This window comes from Monodon monoceros, unplaced genomic scaffold, assembly GCF_005190385.1.
Source record: "Monodon monoceros isolate NGI ecotype Baffin Bay Population unplaced genomic scaffold, NGI_Narwhal_1 Super_Scaffold_16, whole genome shotgun sequence".
In the NCBI taxonomy this organism is placed as follows: Eukaryota; Metazoa; Chordata; class Mammalia; order Artiodactyla; family Monodontidae; genus Monodon; species Monodon monoceros.
In genome coordinates, this window is record NW_021703772.1 from 106,653,472 (window position 1) to 106,672,194 (window position 18,723).

Consider the following 18,723-nt stretch of genomic DNA (forward strand, 5'->3'; position numbering starts at 1 on the left):
AAATGCATGTATGATACTTGCCAATTCCAGGCATGGCCCAGAAGAAACCTTCCACAGGTGCACCTCCATGGTCTTTCCTTCTGAAGGTAGGATGCCAATACCAACACACCTGAGGAGAAGATGGAGTCATAAACTGGAGAGACCTTCAGTCCCTAAATCGCTGAGTGGAGTAGAGGCATCTGCCAAGCAGGAAAATCCATTCTGGGCCATCATCTGAGGAATAAACAGGATTCTATTGTATCTGAGTAAGCACACATTGGGGGTTGATTTCTGACAGCCATCCTACCATGCTGGCGATGCTTTGATTGCCTCTCAGATACACACTGGGACCTTCTGTGCCCTGCTGTCCACCCAGAGAAGCTATCTCCATAGACTACATCCCCTAGATTCCTTTGCTCTCCTGCTTTTGGTTGACTGTAGCCAACAGGATACACTGGCAACAACTTAGAACATACGAGAACCCAGCGGGAGTTGAGAAAAGAGGATAACAGAGGAGGAAGGTGTTTATCCTCATGCTCCCTCTTGGTTTTATTCAGGCAGCTACTCTAAGGCACCTATAACTATCACTGAATGCTGGAGGCACAGAGCCTTCCCATCCTCCTTCAAACCAAGAGTGTTAATGAATTCCCACTGTACCTGGGTGACTTGCCAAGTCTTATTTTTTCCCTTAACTCTACCTGCACCTTTGTAAATAGGTATTTCCTTAAAAATCTATTCATTTAAACCATGTTGATCATGCCGTCTATTCCTTCTGGGGCTCTGGCAGATACAAACTCTGTAACTATCTCATTCTCTAACCATAAACTTGCCCAGTCACCTCCCTCAGCCCTCAACATTTTACTGATGATTTCCAGAGAAATATAGAAAGGGAATGCTTTCAGGACTTCCCTGGTGGTGCAGTGGTTAAGAATCCGCCTGCCAGTGAAGGGGACACGGGTTCAAGCCCTGGTCCAGGAAAAGCCCACATGCTGCAGAGCAACTAAGCCCACGAGTCACAACTACTGAGTCCGTGTGCCACAACTACTGAAGCCTGTGCGCCTACAGCCTGTGCTCTGCAACAAGAGAAGCCACCACAATGAGAAGCTTGTGCACTGCAGTGAAGAGTAGCCCCCACTTGCCACCACTAGAGAAAGCCCGCGCACAGCAACAAAGACCCAACGCAGCCAAAAATTAATTAATTAATTAATAAAAGAAGAAAAAAGAAAGGGAATGCTTTCTAGTCTCTTCCTATTCTCACCATTAACACTGTGCAAATAAAGGCCCAGAGAAGGAAGTAGACTTTCCCAAAGCATTCAGCATTTTAAGCATAGAACCAGGTCTCTGGCTGAAAAGGAGTGAGCGTGAAGGGGAGAACTTTCTAACAAAAGAACACAGCTGGAACTGGAAACATCATTGTTCCTTTCCCCCGACACTTTTTTGTCTGGATGCCAAGGATGGGTCACACTGGGAAACATTCCTTGCCATCTGTTCTCAACCAGTTAAGAATGTTGTCAAGAAGTGTGTTGTGAATCCCATCTTGGATCTAGGAACCTGAGCTTCCTGTTGTGAATCCACAGGGATTCCTCAGAGCCCCTGCTTCTGCATTGATCTCCTGGGGCAGATGTGCCTGAAATCAGCATGTGGGGTTGGCCTAGGTCCCTCCCAGAGAGAATCCCCCATTGATATTATAGCAGTAGAGACATTCCCACCATCTTCCTCAATATGCTTCACAGATGGAATCTGCTTTGAGGAAATGTGAGAGCCTCTGCAAGGTTATCCTGGTTAGCTGGATGGTGGGGGGGGCAGGGACCTAGGGTCCCCAGCCATCTTAGATAGCAGCAAGCAGATAGAAGAGCTTGGAACAGGAATGGAAAGCCCATCCCGTAGTTCTCAGAGGAATGGTAATTGCATTTTCTATCTTGACCTTCCTCATCACCAGCTTTATATTTCAGGGGCATTGGGGCAGGGAGAGGTCAATGTGACCCCTTAGAGACACTTGGCTCACTGACCTTTTAGTGCCTTCTCTCCTAAATACCTCATATTTCTAGTCTCATTTCCCTGACATCTTCCAAAGTAACTCCTAGGAGAAGGCACTGTGGGTTCTTTGAGGGCAGGGTCTGTAATTTACGAGGTTTTGTGTCTCTGGCACCCACACCAGGTCCTGGCAGGTAGCAGCTGTTCATAGAATGTTCATAATCTTAATGACACCCAGTGAATGTGGTTGAGAATGCCCAAAGTATCAGGAGGCAGGAATTAATTTGAGTAATTAATTTAGTAATCTTGGAATTAATTTTAAAGTTTGCCTGCCTTGAAGACTACCTTCAGAAAACTTAAGAAAAAGAATGATCAAATGCCCTTTTGCAGGAGATTTTAATGCTGTAATAAAATATACGTTCCATTGCATTTACAGGAATCAAAACTATAAATTTCTGTGGTTAGTCCAGTTGTGAGAAATACGACTCCTAGTATGCCAATTACTTAGCCATTGGGTTAATCATCAGCCATATCTTTATTCTTATTTTGTATCTTTGAAACTCCCCAATACTATGAATTCCCTGCATCTTTATAATGTTTGTCAGATGATTCTGTTCTAAGTGCACCCCAGCTACTGATCACCTGCCCTCAACCCTGTGTTCAGCTGACATTTTTGTTTCTATATCTTCACCAGACTGCATCATTTAAGTTTTAAATATATAATATATATTATTATATATTTGAATTATATTTTTATATATTATATATATATTATATATTTAAATTAAATTATATATTAAATATATAAAAAAATATATAGCTCATCTTCCCTGTCCTCTTATTCCTTCCAAACTTCAATCTAAAAACCTAATCATACATTTGCCCCTCTCTTTCAGCTCTGTCCTCTGCTGTGGTTCCCCTGTTTATCTTCCTTTCTTTCTGGAATAGCCCTTAGAAAATATCCCAATCCAATATCATCTGAAGGTTCAAACAATACTTTTCTGGCTGACTTTATAATAGATGCCCTGTTTTTATAAACAGAAGGATGCAGAGAGAGAGAAAGTTTGTTTCTTTCTGTTTGGAAAGAAAATTGAGATTTATAATATAATTTTAGAACTGAAATATAACTGAAATATCAAAGAATCCAGGACCCTATTAGATAAGGAAGCCATGATTCAGAGAGATGAAGTAATTTACCTAAGCTCACACAGCAAGTTGTTACAAATTTAAGATTATACCGGGGTATCATAACTCCCAGTTGAATCCTCGTTCCAACATTTCAAGAGTCAATTTAGCTAACGTTTGTTGATGAACCACCACAAACTAGAATTAAAGTCTAACTGGAGACCTGAGGCAGCTCATACAGGACCCTGTCCTTGAAATGCATGCAGTCACCTAACAACTACAAAGACCAAAAATTACACAGTTTCAATTTACAAATAATTTATACTAATATCAAAATTCAAATTACCAGTACATACCTAGAGCTGTATAGTTTTCAAAGTTCATACAGACCTATTAGCTCCGTGATTTCATTTCACCTTGGGGGATAATTGTTCCTTATATTGAATTCCTCTTTTGGTCTTATCATTTTGCAGCTCATTCTCACTAGAACCTAAAGCAGTAAAACAGACAATCCTGACAATCTCCAGAAAGAGTTGTGAGTGCAGCTGCGCAAGTCCTCACCCGGATGTGATTATGGACTGGTTTATTTCGCCCATCAGGGGATTTAGAGTAAATCATACTTTCCCAGGCTCTCCACTTTCACACACTACACTTACTGCCTAAAGCAATATTCCTCAAACTTCAGTATTCATCTGAACACTGGGCTCCACCCAGAGAGTCTCTGATGCAGCAGGTCCTGGTGGGGCCTGAGAATTTGCTTTTCTGAGTTCCCGGGTGATGCTGATGCTGTCGATCTGGGACATGCATTTTGAAAAGCACTGGAAAAGCAGTCTTTTCCTGCTTCCACTTATGACTCAACTACTACTAATCTGAACCTGTGACCTGACCTACCCTCTTAAAATGAGCACAGGTGGCTCTTTGGGGAAGCCCCCTTGACTTCCTTCAGCACCTCCAAGGGACACGTCCTTGGTGTCCCACTGATGTCTGGACTTTCCCTGTCATGGTGTTCAGTGTTGCATCATTGATGTTCAGCACTGCATCATTGAATCTGTGTTCTTGAGTGGTGAGAGGGCAGAGGTAGATTTCCTTGACACTCAGCCCAGTCTGGCACCATTCTTGGCACAGAACAGGGTATATTTATGCAGAGATGTGTGCCAGAGGGAAGAGGGATAAATTCAACAAGCATATGTTGAGAATTTAAGGTGTGGGAAGATCTGGGTCCAAGATCCATTTGTGAATACATGTCAGGAAGAGTCTACTTGGAAGGTGCAGTTAAATTAGTGACTGAAGGTGAGGCAGAGAATTGCCTCTCTCTTTGTATGTGTGTGCTGCTTTTGCTCAAGTGCTGGTGTCCGCTTCCTTCTCTCTGAATCTGAGCTGGCCTTGTGACTTGCCTTGGTCAGGGACATGTGACAGAAGTGGCATTAAGCTAGTTCCAGGCCTAGTCTTCTTGAAGCTTTGCAGCTTCTGCTTTTATTCTGTGAAATCAGATGCCATATAAGAAACCCAACTACCCTGAGCCTTCCATGTTGTGAGGAAGCCCAAGATACCTCTGTGGTGAGGCCATGGGGAGAAACATTCCCCACCATCATCTGTTTTACCTTAGTTAGCGTTTCTCTTACCATTTTCCTCTTTTTCTTTCCCCTTTCCCTCTTTGGACATAAGTTTCTGCTAAAGTGGTTCTTTGGCTGGTTGTTTTTAGTACTTTAAACTGCTCATGAGCAAGCACAGAAATTTAGCAAAATTATGTAAAATTGATCCTGCAGTTTTAGAATGGCAAATAAATGTACAATTGTTTACATAACAGAAAAGGCTAAGCAGAAAGTAAATTTCAATATGTCAGTATAGAGGCTCTGCTTTATGTACACTTAATGTGAGATATATACCTTCATATAAATTTGGAAGTTGATGTGAGGGTGAAGCTTTCTTTGACTTTCTGGGCCAGAAGAGATGCCAACTTTATGCAGACAGATGAGTAACCTCTGCTCATGCCACATAGATACAGCTGAGACCAGTGGATCAACACTATTCTGAGGAATAAAAGTCATTTTTTTAAGCCACTAGTTTGGGAGAGGTTTGTTACATAGCAAAAGATAACTAAAAGATATGAAATTTGAATTTGGTGTCCGTCAAGTTATAGTATTAATATCGTTCTCTGTAGATTAATGTTATACTATAAAACATCAGTGATATTTTTGGAATGGACTCGTATTCACACATAATAAATGCAATCAAAAAAGACTAGCTCTCCCCAAAGGTCAGCCATTCAAAATAGTTCATAAGATATTCATTCCATCTATAATAAAAGGCAACATGTATCTTGCTTAAGAGAATGGATTCAGGAATGAATAATATTAAAACTGGTGATAGTAATAATGATCAGTTACTGAACCCTTACTATGTATATACATTGCGTGTTGAACGACAATTTTCTCACTTAATACTTGCAAAATGCCATAAGAATCATAAGTCATAATGTAATGTGGAGAAACCTGAGGCCACCTGTTTGGTAAACTACAATACTGATTCCAAATATTCAAATGTATTTTTTCATCTTCTGTAACTGCAGATCTAGATCTCATCCATATAATAAGACATGCAGACAATCCATCCTTTTAAGTCCACCATATTGTATTTTTAGACATAAGCAACCCCCACCATTGTCAGCAGCAACAAATAATATTGATATGTTTTTAGTGGCAAGAATGTGTAGACAAATTCCTGACTCAAATAAGGTAAAAAACGGGGTTAGAAAATGTTAACCACATCTCTTGACTCTGGGAACTCTCAGAGGCATTTTCAAGCTAATGAGCTCTGTGAGTACTATGTAACCTTGCTAGAAATGATTTGACCTTGAAATCCTTTCAGACCATCAATTGACAACAAATACAGATAGCGATATTCCTCAAAATACCGATTGGAAAGTGCTGTTATAGACAAAGGAATGAGGTAGTTGATTGATTTTTAACTGAAACAACAAGGTAGGGAAAAAAAAAAAACAGAAGTCAATGTGTAGACACAGCTCTATTTGACATTATTTAATTTTGCATTACATTTTTTAGAGGCATATGTTATGTTCTTTTACACTAAAAAATAAAACTTTTGCAAATATAAATATTTTAAAAATCATTTCTGGTATGGAGGCCCAGGAGAGAGTTCACATTCCAAATGCATGCTACTGCTCTCAGAAGGATTCACAAATACAGATTTTATTTTCCTTGTAGCCTAAGCCATGTTGACCTATAACTTTGAGAGGAGATGCTCAATGATGATAAATAGGGCATGGCATGCATACCTCTTTCTGTCCATTGATGGAATGTCTTTGTAGCTCAGATTCCATTCCAGAAGTGGATTTTCCCATCAAAGAGAAAGGAGTGAAATGTCTGCACTGCAGTGTAATAGAGAGCACACATTGGACTGAATGACCAGATAGAAGGGAGAAAGCTTTCCTGTATGGTATGTAAAGCAAATGGCCATTTCACAGAGCACACTGAAAGAATCTTTCAGAATCAATGGAAATAATAGTTCTGAAACTGAATTTTAAACAGGTGTTTTAGCGGGGACTAAAAATAAACCTGAGTCCATGACAAAGGTCTGCCCTAAAATAAGGTGCTATAATCTCTGTGTAATCATGTGAGAAAGAAAAGACTGGATATTAAAAATCAGAATTGCTGGAACTGTCCCCCTAGACTTTTTTTAAAGAGGAAATGAGTGTTAATATCAGAACCCAATCTACATTATTTTGAGTACATGCTTATGTGTGACTGAGAAGTCATAGATTTTATAAATTTCTCATTCAACATTGTGAAATGAAATAATGTCATTTACAGCAACATGGGTGGACCTAGAGATTATCACACTAAGCGAAGTAAGTCAGAAAGAGAAAGACAAATATCATATGATATCACTTATATGTGGAATTTTTAAAAAGGATATAAATGAACTTATTTATAAAGCAGAAAAGGACTCACAGACATAGAAAACAAACTTATGGTTACCAAAGGGGAAAGAGGGTGGGGGATAAATTAGGAGTTTGGGATTAGCATATACACACGACTATATGTAAAATAAATAATCAACAAGACCTACTGCATAGGAAAGGGAACTCTACTCAATATTCTGTGATAACTTATATGGGAAAAGAATCTGAAAAAGAATGGATATACATATATGTATAACTGAATCACTTTGCTGTACACCTGACACTAACACAATATTGTAAATAAACTATACTCCAATATAAAAGAAAAATTAAGCTAAAAAATAAAAATAAAATAAAATTCATATTTTATGCTAAGAAGACAAGAAAAATTTAAATGTAAAAAAATTTTCTCTGCCCTTTGGCCTCTTCTCTCCCCCATTGTGCATTTTATATCTACATTTTGCATTGACCAAAACTTCCCCATCAGCAGAAATACCTGCTCAACCCATAAACAGCACCATTCTCCTAGCATCAACAAGACAACTTCTTAAAAGATAATATTCCTTCTTGATAAGGGATCACATGGTGCTCAGATCTGGATTGTGTAAACTGTCAGTAATACGTCATTTAAGGTACAGCCCTCTGTCTCAGAAAACATATAACTGCCTCGACTTCTAAAGAGTCAGAACAGTTCTCAGAGCTTTCTGAGGTGCCCTTCCCAGGTTACAATCCTCAAATTTGGATCTAGCAAAAATGATGCAATTGAATGAGTTCTATCAAGTGAATACAGTAGTGTTACCACCATTATGATCTAGCAATGGAACATTTCCATTATTCCAAAAAGTCCCTCAAACTCTTTCTACTCCCACCCCTGGCAACTACTGATCTGTTTTCTGTCTCTCAGTTTTGTCTTTTCTAGAGTAACACATGAATGGTATCTTCTATATGTAGTTATTGGGTTTGGTTTCTTTAATTTAATATAATACTTTTGAAACTCATCTGTGTTGTTGAAAGTGTAAGTAGTTCATTCTCTCTTATTGTTGAGGAATATTCCATTGTATGGATGCAACACAACTTATTTATTCATTCACTAGCTTATGGGGATTTGAGTTGTACTCAGTTGAGTCTATTAATAGTAAAGCTATGGACATTTATCCAGGTCTTTGTGTGGACATATGTTTTCATTGTTCATGGATAAAAGCCTGGATTGCTGGGTAGTATGGTAAGTGTGTATTTAACTTTAGGAGAAATTGCCTAAATGTTTTCCAAAGTGAGAGTTTCAGTTGATCCAAACTATTTAATACAGTGTCTGTTCAAATCTTTTGACTGCTTTTTTTTTTTTAATTGAGATGTTTGTCTTTTTACTGATTTGTAAAATTTCTTATCTATTTCTGGCTACAAGCCCTTTGTCAAAGTATATGTTTGGTAAATATTTTCTCTCATGTGTAGCTTGTATTTCTCTTTTCTTAACTATCTTTTGAAGAGCAGAAATGTTTAGTACTTTTGACAACGTACAAGTTATCATTATTTTCCTTTTATGATACATGCTTTTTGTGTCTTTTCAAGAAATCTTTGCTAATCCATGGTCAGAAAGATTCTCTCCTTTTTCTCACCTAAAACTTACAAAACTTTTATAGGTTATAGGTTTCACATTTATAACTATGATCTATTTTATGTTAGTTTCTGTATATGGTGTGAGGTAAGAGTTGAAGTTTATTTTGTATTTTGAATATTGTATTTAATTGTTCCTAACCATTCGTTAAAAATACTGCCATCAGTGATATTGACACATTAAAGTGTCTTGGTACCTATGCTGGCAATCAACTGACCATATGTATGTGAGTCTATTTCTGTACTCTGCTTTCTTTTCCATTACTCCAAATGTCTGCCCTTAAAACAGTACCAGAAGGTCCTGATTACTATAATTTTCAGAGTGAATCATTAAATGAGGTATTATAAGTTCTCCAACTTTGCTCTTCTGTTTCTTGTTTTTGATATTAAAAGTCCTTTACATTTATATATAAATGTTAGAAGTAGCTTATCAATTTCTGCAAATATCTTCCTGGGATTTTGATTAGGATGTGTTGAATCTATACGTCAATTATTTATTAATAACATTGAGTCTTCTAATTCATCAGCATAGAATATATATATCCTCATTGATTTAGATCATCAAAGACTTTTCTCAGCAATGTTTTCTAATTTTCAGTGTATTGTTCTTGAACATTATTTATTATATTCATCTGTAAGTATCTCAATTTTGTTGCTATTATGAATTACATTACTGTTTTAAATTCTGTTTCCAACCATTCACTGTCCCTATGTAGAATTTCAATTTATTTTGTATTTTTGCCTTTTATCTTGCAACCTTGCTAAGGTCACTTACTATTTCTGGTAACTTTTTACAGATAATGGGATTTTTCATGTAGACCACAAATAAAGACACTTTTACCACTTGCTTTCCAAACTATATACCTTTTATTATTATTATTACTATTATTATTATTAGCCTTATTGCACTCATTTAATGACTCCAAGCAAGAGACTTTTAAACACATATTTATAGAATATTAGATTTTTTTACATATATAATTGTGTTTTAAATTCACAACACTACATAAATAGATATTATTGTTGCCATTGTAAAAATAAAGAAACTGAAGTTCAGAGACTTCAGTTTACTGTAGTATTAATCCACATTTTTAATTAAAGACTATCTTATCATTAAAATTCTATTCTAAGTGATCCTATCACACCCCAAATTTAGTTATTCCTGGCAACCTATGAGTTATCCTTTCTCCCCTGTAAAAGTGCCCCCTTATCTCTACATTTGCTCTCTCCCGGGATTCTTCTTTCCCCATCTCCTTTCTTCTCACCTTCTTCTCCTATCCCCAGTCACGAGTACAGAGCACCGGCTGTGACCACACAGTGAATCAGGACCTGGGAACTAGTGAAAGGCATGCCAGCTACCCTCAAGCTCTCAACAGCTAGTTTAGAGACAGTGAATCATTGAACCGACTTCCAGAGGCAGCATGAGGTATGATGGGTATAGAGAGGAAGGCATATATATAACTGCATAACCCAGTCAGAAAGGACCTACGACACAAAGGGAAAAGTGCAAAAAGACAAAAATCTCATTTTTGTGTGTGTTCCAAGAAAGTGCAAGGTGCCAGGTAGAGCGTGATGAGAAATACATTTGGAGTGTGTGTTAGTTACAATTCAGACAGGAAAATGAATGTGACTCAGGTGTTTCAAACAGAGAATTTAATATAGAGAATTAGTTACTGAAGGATGGTAGAATTGGAATGATAAATAGAGAGCAATGAGGCAAACTCGGATTTAGAAAGAGGAGGCACCCCCTAACATGCTAGAGCTGGAGGGACTTAGAAAAAAAGATAGCATACACAGGGTTAAAAATCCAGGGCTGCTCACAGGAGCTAAAATCATGGTAGAAGCTTATTAGCAGAGTTGGAACCCTCCTGTAAACATACCTATGGGGATGCTGGGGGAAACAGAGAAAAAATTACAAAGAAATGCCCTCTTTCTTCGCTTCCTCTGTCTTCAAAACTTCTGTTAGTGCCTCCTATTGAATGAACATAGCAGGAAGCCAGAGGGTAAGAGATTCTAGGAAATGAAGTTTACAGGAACAGAAGGACGAGGAAGTAAAATGAGAGAAAACAGGCAAAGGTCTCAGAGGAGTAAGGAGGGCTGTGAAAAGAAGGCCCAGAGGAGAGTCTTGGAAGACCATGACCTTGATTCACTGTCTCCTCTGCCGCCTACTATTCTCTGTCTGCATTTCCCAGCTGCTGAGGGCACAGATGGCCAAAGACAAGCTATTAAATAAGACCCCGAAAAAGTGTATTATAAGATTCATCTTATCAAATAGATAGATATTGATATACAATATATATCAAATTATCAATGTTTTTTGAATAAATACAATGAAATTTCAGTTAGAACTTCAATGCTATATGAAGAGATTGAGATTGAATAAAAGTACTTGAAAGAATATATGAAAGTATAAAGTTTTGAGAATAAATGAGGTCATCTTGAATTTTTATTTTTGAATTTTGAATTGCTGGTACAGCAAATCAGACTACAGAGCTACTGGAATTATGTGGCTAAGGATTAGTTTAGGAATACACAAATAGATCATTGCAATATAAGAGAGAATAAGGCAGCAGACCACCTTGTATGTAAGAATGTGATAAACAACAATGATGGCATTTTAACTCAGCAGTAAAATGATGGATTGTTTAGTTGATGATACAGGCAAAGCTGGCTATCCATCTTGAAGAATATAAAGCTGGACTCCTTTATACATCATGTTAAAAATAAATTCCAAATGGATTAAAGACTTAAATGTGAAAAATGCAAGAAATTCTGGGAGAGTTTACGGACATCCTCAGGGCACAGTGAGTGTGAACCTACTTAATTTATAAAAAAGTTAAAAGTATCTATGACGAGATAAATCAAAACACAGAAGAAAACAGAAATGCTTGGGAAAATTTTTGCAATGAATAAAACATACAGATGCCCATTATCAATAAAATACGAAGATATTTTACAAGTTTACAAGAAGAGAACAAATAATGGCAGTGGAAAAAAGTGGGCAAAGGATTAGAAGAGGCTGTTTACACAGGAGCAAATCCAAATGGCCAGCAGATGCTCAAACACAGTAACTATGAGTGAGACACAAATTAAAGTAGCAATAAATTCTTTCTTTTAAAAGGAATGATTATGCTTTCTGAAGGCAGACATATGAAGAATAGAGAACCCTCACATTGCTAGAGTAATGTTACCTCTTTTTTTAAATAAAGTTATTTATTTTATTTGTTTATTTTTGGCTGTGTTGGGTCTTCATTGCTGCGTGCAGGCTTTCTCTAGTTGCAGCGAGCAGGGGCAACTCTTTGTTGCGGTGCAAGGGCTTCTCCTTGTGGTGGCTTCTCTTGCTGCAGAGCATGGGTTCTAGGCGTGCAGGCTTCAGTAGTTGTGGCATGTGGGATCTTCCCGGATCAGGGCTCAAACCCATGTCCCCTTGCATTGGCAGGTGGATTATTAACCACTGCGCCACCAGGGAAGTCCCAATGTTACTTCTTTTAAGAAACGGTTTGTAAGACTAAAAATTAAAAACGTATATCCCCTGGAATTCCCTGGTGGTCCAGTGGTTAGGACTCAGCACTTTCAGTGCGGTGGCCTGGGTTTAATTCCTGGTCGGGGAAGTAAGATCCCGCAAGCCACGCGGCGTGGCCAAAAAAACAAAAACAAAAACAAAAACTCATATACCCTTCGACCCAAAAAATACAGCTCTGGGAATCTGTCCTATAAAAATAAAAACTACAGTTCACAAAAGGACTACCATAAATAGAGAATGTTTGAATAAAATATGGTCCATCTATTGCAAGGAATATTAAGGAATCGTGAAAAATAATAAATTGGAATCATACCAACTGACTTGGAAGGCTTTCTATAAGATTAAGAAAAATAGTACACATAAGATTGCACTTTTGTGGAAGAGATATGATATTCAGCAGAAAAAAAATCATATATAAAGATATAAAAGGCTACATATGTACATAGAAAATATGGAAGAACATATAAATTTGATTATATTTAGGCTATGAATTTGGTTTACTGATAAGGAAGGTCTTTTGGTGGAGACAGCAAGGAGGCAAACATAAAGTATGAGGAAGACAAAGCCATACAGATCCCCATCTCTGTGTATGATATGATCATGTTAATATAGTTACATGAAATTGTATGTGTATATATACACATGCATGCATGTAAATGCATATATATGTATATATACATTTGCTCATAAAGACAAAAAAAATTGATGAATAAGCAGCTCAGCTCGAGCACTTTCTTTCCTGCAGAGATCTGAGTGTCTGAAGGTCTGCACACCACCCATGCTTTGTGGCTGGTGCCAACAGTGGCTTTTTGCTGCACATGTGGGCAGAGTTTATTCGGAAAGCCTATTTCTGCAGTTCACGTGGCTCCTTCTAAACGGGCTATGGGATTAATTAGGATGTACGACACTGTTTATCATTTATTTTAGTTTGTGGTTTTCCTAAGTGATTACTCTAAGGCTTAGTCAATTACTTTTCTCTTTCCCTTGGGTTTGCCTGGTATCAGAATTATTTGCATCCATTTCAGAAACACCAAGAAAGTAGAAATCATTTAACCTTCCTCGGCCTTAGTTTTTTCATCTGTGAAATGAGGATAATGATACCTTCTTTGTCCCTGTCTCAAAGGCATGTGGTGAAAATTAAGATAATTAACTGGATATCAGCTCCTAGTAAAGATGTACCATGTAAATACAACTTCTTTTTGTTCACAGTTTTTTAACTCTGCTACTTCATGTGCCTTTCACTTTTGTACGAATTGCTTGAAAGGAAACAGTGCACCAGATCTGCTGTAATCAAGCAGAAGGTAAAACACTGGAAAATTAAGAGAAATCAAAGTAAATTCACTTAGTTATAGACTGATAATCAGCCATTTTGCAACTAGGCAGTTAAGACTTGGAAAAAGCAACTTAAATCCCAAGACTGAGTTTAATACTCTGTCAAAAACAAAAACAAAAAACCCCACCTCTCTAAACAATCTCTTCCCCATCCTCACAGCTCTAAGTTGTAATTTCAGGCCCTCATTTTCTGTTTCATAGGCTGCTGACATAAGTCCCTACCTTCTTTCTTTCCTGGATACAGCCCGATCTCTGTGCTTTCATCAAAGCAAGATATATATATATATATTTTTAATTTATTTTATTGAAGTATAAGGCTGGGAAGGTGGCCTGTCACCAGCAGTGCCCAGAGAGTACCAGCCTGGCCCTGTAAGACGCCCCTGTAAACACACACACACATCATTCATCAGTGATGATGGCATGGGGGTTCTGGTCAGCTTCAGAAGCTGGGATTTGGACTCCAGAGCTATGGCTGCACCGGCCCACAGTTGCATGACCTGGAGGGAGGCCGGACCATCCCAAGCACATTGAGCAAGGCATTGTGGAAATGGACATGCGTGGCAAGTGCCTAATCATGAGAAACCTGCAGAAAGAGGGAGAAAACTTCTTTTTTAACACTTATCTTTTATTTTCATTTTTCCTCAGAGCAAGCTCCAGCCCTACCAACTCCCTTTGTCTCTTCAAATGCTGTTCTTGGGACTGACAGTGAGTCTCAGTGGATGTTTACAGCCCATGAGTCTTAGTGAACAAAGCAACTGTCAACTCCAAATCCACCAATGTGAATCCACATGCAGGAGGGTGTGCCCAGGTGGGTGGAAGTTACAAACCGTGGCTAAACTGATGAAGTCAGAGCCTAAACAAATGGTGTGCTGGCAAAGGCAAACAATGGGCTCTCAGAGTGGGGAGCCCTGATGTTGTGGCATCAGAAGATTTCCATGGTGTAAATACCCCTATTACGGCCAACTTCAAGCTACCGTTTTTTTATCACGGCTCTCAAAATTCCTGACGATTTAAAAATCAGTTCTTTCAAACCAGTATGAGCCAGCAACAAGAAAACCACACTGAAAAACCAGCCACTCCTGGGACATACACAACAGTCTTCTGATCATCTTAGTTCATAACTGTGAGATTAAATAAAGAAAGAAATAAGCACAGACCAAGCAAGACTGGAGCCAAAACCAACCCAATATGTGAGAAGCATGGGAGGAGTGTATCTGTGAGGAAGGGAGAGATGTGATCTTTTATGGGGCAAAGTCTAGGCATATGAGGAGAGACCCTGCAGACACCCCACATGTAGCCGGGAGGTTACCGATGCCATGGGCTCTCCCATCAGCACTTCCAAGCCACAGGCTACTGGGTGGTGCCTCTCTGACTGGCTTTCTAATATGGGTGTATTAAATACCTCATCTCTGCCAATTCTCATAACACTGGAATATAGGAATTGTTTTTCCACTTTGTAGGCAATGGATCCGAGGCTCAGGGAACTCAAGTAACTTTCCGTAGCGCCCATGTTTACCAACACCTTGTGTTAGGACATCTGGATCCCTGTGCATCCTTCATGGGACTGTTTCCATCTCTATGTTATAAGCTATTTGGACCTTGAAATGACTGTTGTCGATTTTACACAAATCTCTATTCAATCCATATTTTCTGAATGAATTAACTTTAGATAACATTTTCAATAGCACAGCAAGGAATAGCCACCTGACAGTAAAAATCACTCCCACTTTCCTCCTGAATAAAGATGACAGCTGGGTGAGCAAGGTGACCATCACCGTTCCTTTTTTAAGAAAAAAATATTAAAATATAGTTGATTTAAAATGTGTTAATTTCAGGTATAAAGAAAACTGGTGTGTGTGTGTGTATATATATATATATATATATATATATATTCTTTTTTAGATTATTTTCCATTATAGTTTATTACAAGGTATTGACTATAGTTCCTTGTCCTATACAGAAAGACCTTGTTGGTTATCTAAATATAGTAGTGTGTATCTGTTAATCCTAAACTCCTAATTTATCGCTTCCCCCACCACCTTTCCCCTTTGGGAACCATACGTTTGTTGTCTGTCTGTGAGTATATTTCTCTTTTGTAAATATATAGTAGTTTACATATGCTAACCCCAAACTCCCAATCCATATCTGCACCAACTCCCTCCCTCTCGGCAACCACAAGTCTGTTCTCTATGTCTATGAGTCTGTTTCTGTTTCATAGATAGGCTCATTTGTGTCACTTTTTAGATTCCACATAGAAGTGATATTATATGGTATTTGTCTTTCTCTTTCTGACTTACTTCACTTAGTATGATCATCTCTAGTTGCATCCATGTTGCTGCAAATGGCATTATTTCATTCTTTTTATGGCTGAGTAATATTCCACTGTATAAATGTACCACATCTTCTTTATCCATTCATCTGTCGATGGACACAACTTGCTTCCATGTCTTGGCTAATTACTGCTCCTTTTTTTTTTTTTTTTTTTTTTTTTTGCTGTACGTGGGCCTCTCACTGTTGTGGCCTCTCCCGTTGCGGAGCACAGGCTTTGGACGCGCAGGCTCAGCGGCCGTGGCTCACGGGCCTAGCGGCTCCGCAGCATGTGGGATTTTCCCACACTGGGGCACAAACCTGTGTCCCCTGCATCGGCAGGCAGACTCTCAACCACTGCGCCACCAGGGAAGCCCTAATTACTGCTCCTTTTAATGTTGAAAGTGTAAATTCTTATAATGCCTGTCATTTATTAAGCCCCTTCCATGTACCAGCTATTTTATTTATTTATTTATTTGGCCACACCTTGCGGCTTGAGGGATCTTAGTTCCCCAACTAGGAATTGATCCCCACTCTGGCAGTGAAAGCCCGTGGGTAGTGAGTCCTAACCCCTGGAATGCCAGAGAATTTCCTCAAGTATAAGCTATTTTAGATATTTCATCTTACTTCATCTGCAGGAGAATCTTAAAAGAAACCAAGTCTCATCCTCACCACACAGCTGAGAAAGAGAAGATCAGACAGGTGAAAAGACTTGACCAAATCCATACAACGTATAGGTGACAGAGTCAATATTCACCCCAGTTCTGCCCAGTGTTGGACTCTACACTCACCCTTCTTGATGACATACCCTCCCTCATCCCTTGTCTTCTGTCAGCCCTCACCCCTGAGCACACCCTTACAGCTACCTCCTTCCCCCCTGACTGTAGTTCAAGGGCACAACATACAGCACTGTGGACAAAGCCTTCTCTTCCATGTGAACTCTCCTGGTTTCCACACATTTAAGTCCAAAGCCCCAAATCAAAATATGTGCCACTCAGCACAACCGTCACCTCTGTTCAATAAATGCCAATTAGAAAGTTCCAGGCATTATGACATGGCATGACCCACCGGACCCCTTGCCGCAGCCTTAATCGTAATTGGAGCTTGTGTAAGATCCCTCCACTCATTTGTACTAACATATAGGATTTTAATCACAAATTTGCAGCTCTATGTGTCATTACAAAGGAGAAAAAGTCCCTTGCAATGTTGTTAATTGACCTTAATCTAATGTGACGTGTAATACACTCAGCTGGATCCTCAGGCACTCTAGAAATAGAACAGTAAAACACCTCTTAAATCTAAATTATATTTGAAATAGCAGATTAAATTATTCCCAGCATCCTCAAACAAACCGTGGACTGCTAAAATTTATCTAATTCTTTCCAAACAAGGCGGAAACTCCAGCCTGTCATGCCGATGCTTTACGAGTTCATCCACCTTGAAAGTCACGCCAGCGTCTTCCTAATAGGCCACATGGCTGATGCCTGTAAGGGGATGAGTGGTCTAGCATGAGAGCACTGATCCCACATCTGTGCTGGCTCTGAGGTCAGGCTGACCTAGAAGGATCAGGTGACGTGTCTCAGAGTCAGACAGACCAGGGCTTATTGCCCTAATGGCATTTACCACTCTGTAACCTTGGGTAAGTGACTCAGTGCTGCTGAGTCATGGACCATTCTGGTAAAGGTATAATATCTCATTTTGGTTTTATCATGCATTTTTCCTAATGGCTACAAAGATTGAACACTATTTTATTTGCTTATTTGCCATATTTATAGTCTCTTTGGCAAAATGTCTGTTCATGTCTTTCACCCATTTTCTAAGTGTATTTTTACTGCTTAGTTTGAGATTTATATTCTAAATTCTATATCGGTCCTGAGTTATATGCATCATTCGCAAAAATTTCCCTCCAGTCTGAAGCTTGTCTTTTCATCTTCGTATCAGGGTCTTTCACAGAGCAAAAGGTTTTAGCTTCATGTTTTCCAATTTATTAATTTTTTCTTTTAGGTATTATTGTGTATTTGGTGCCAAATCTAAGAACTCTTTGCTTAAGCCTGAATACTGAAGATTTCCCCCTTTGTTTCGTCTAAAAGTTACATCATATTTCATTTTATGTTTAAGTCCATATGTTTAATTTTTGTATAAAATGTATTTAAGTTGAGGTTTACTTTTGACCTACAGAGAGCCAATTGTTACAGAACGATTATGTTACTGTTGCACCTTTTTCAAAAATTAGTTGGGTATATTTGTGTGGGCCTGTTTCCTGTTCTTTGTTCTGTTCCATTGATCTAGGTCTCTCTCTCCACCAATACCATACTATTGATCATTGTAGCTGCAGGGTGAGCCTTATTATTAGGTGGAGTGATTCCTTCTACTTTATTATTGGTTTACAAAAATTTTTTTTAGCTATTTAAGGTTTGTGTGTTTCCATATAAATTTTAGGATAAACTTCTCTATGTCTACAAAAAACCTTCTGGATTTTAATAGGAATTAGAGTAAACATACAGATCAATTTAGAAAGAATTGACACTTTTACTATGTTAAGTCTCCCAACCCATAAACAAGTATGACTCTCCATTTATTTAAATCTTCTTTGATTTTTTCAACAGCATTTTGTCATTTTCAGTATACTGATTATACATATGTTTTGGTAAGTATATACCTAGGTGTTTCATCTTCATTGGAGCCACTGAAAATGCTCCAACAGATTTTTAACTTTGGTTCCCCCATGTTCATTGTTAGTACTATATAGAAGTAAAATTTATTATTTTCTGTTGATCTTGTATCCTGTGATTTTGCTGAACTCACTTATTAGTTCCAAGAGCTTTCTGTAGATTCTTTGGGATTTTCTACATAGACAATCATATCAGCTGCAAATAGGGTGATTGCTGAGAAAGCTATGTTTTCTACCTCTTTCTCACACGCAGGTCTATCTATTCATACTCCAGATTTC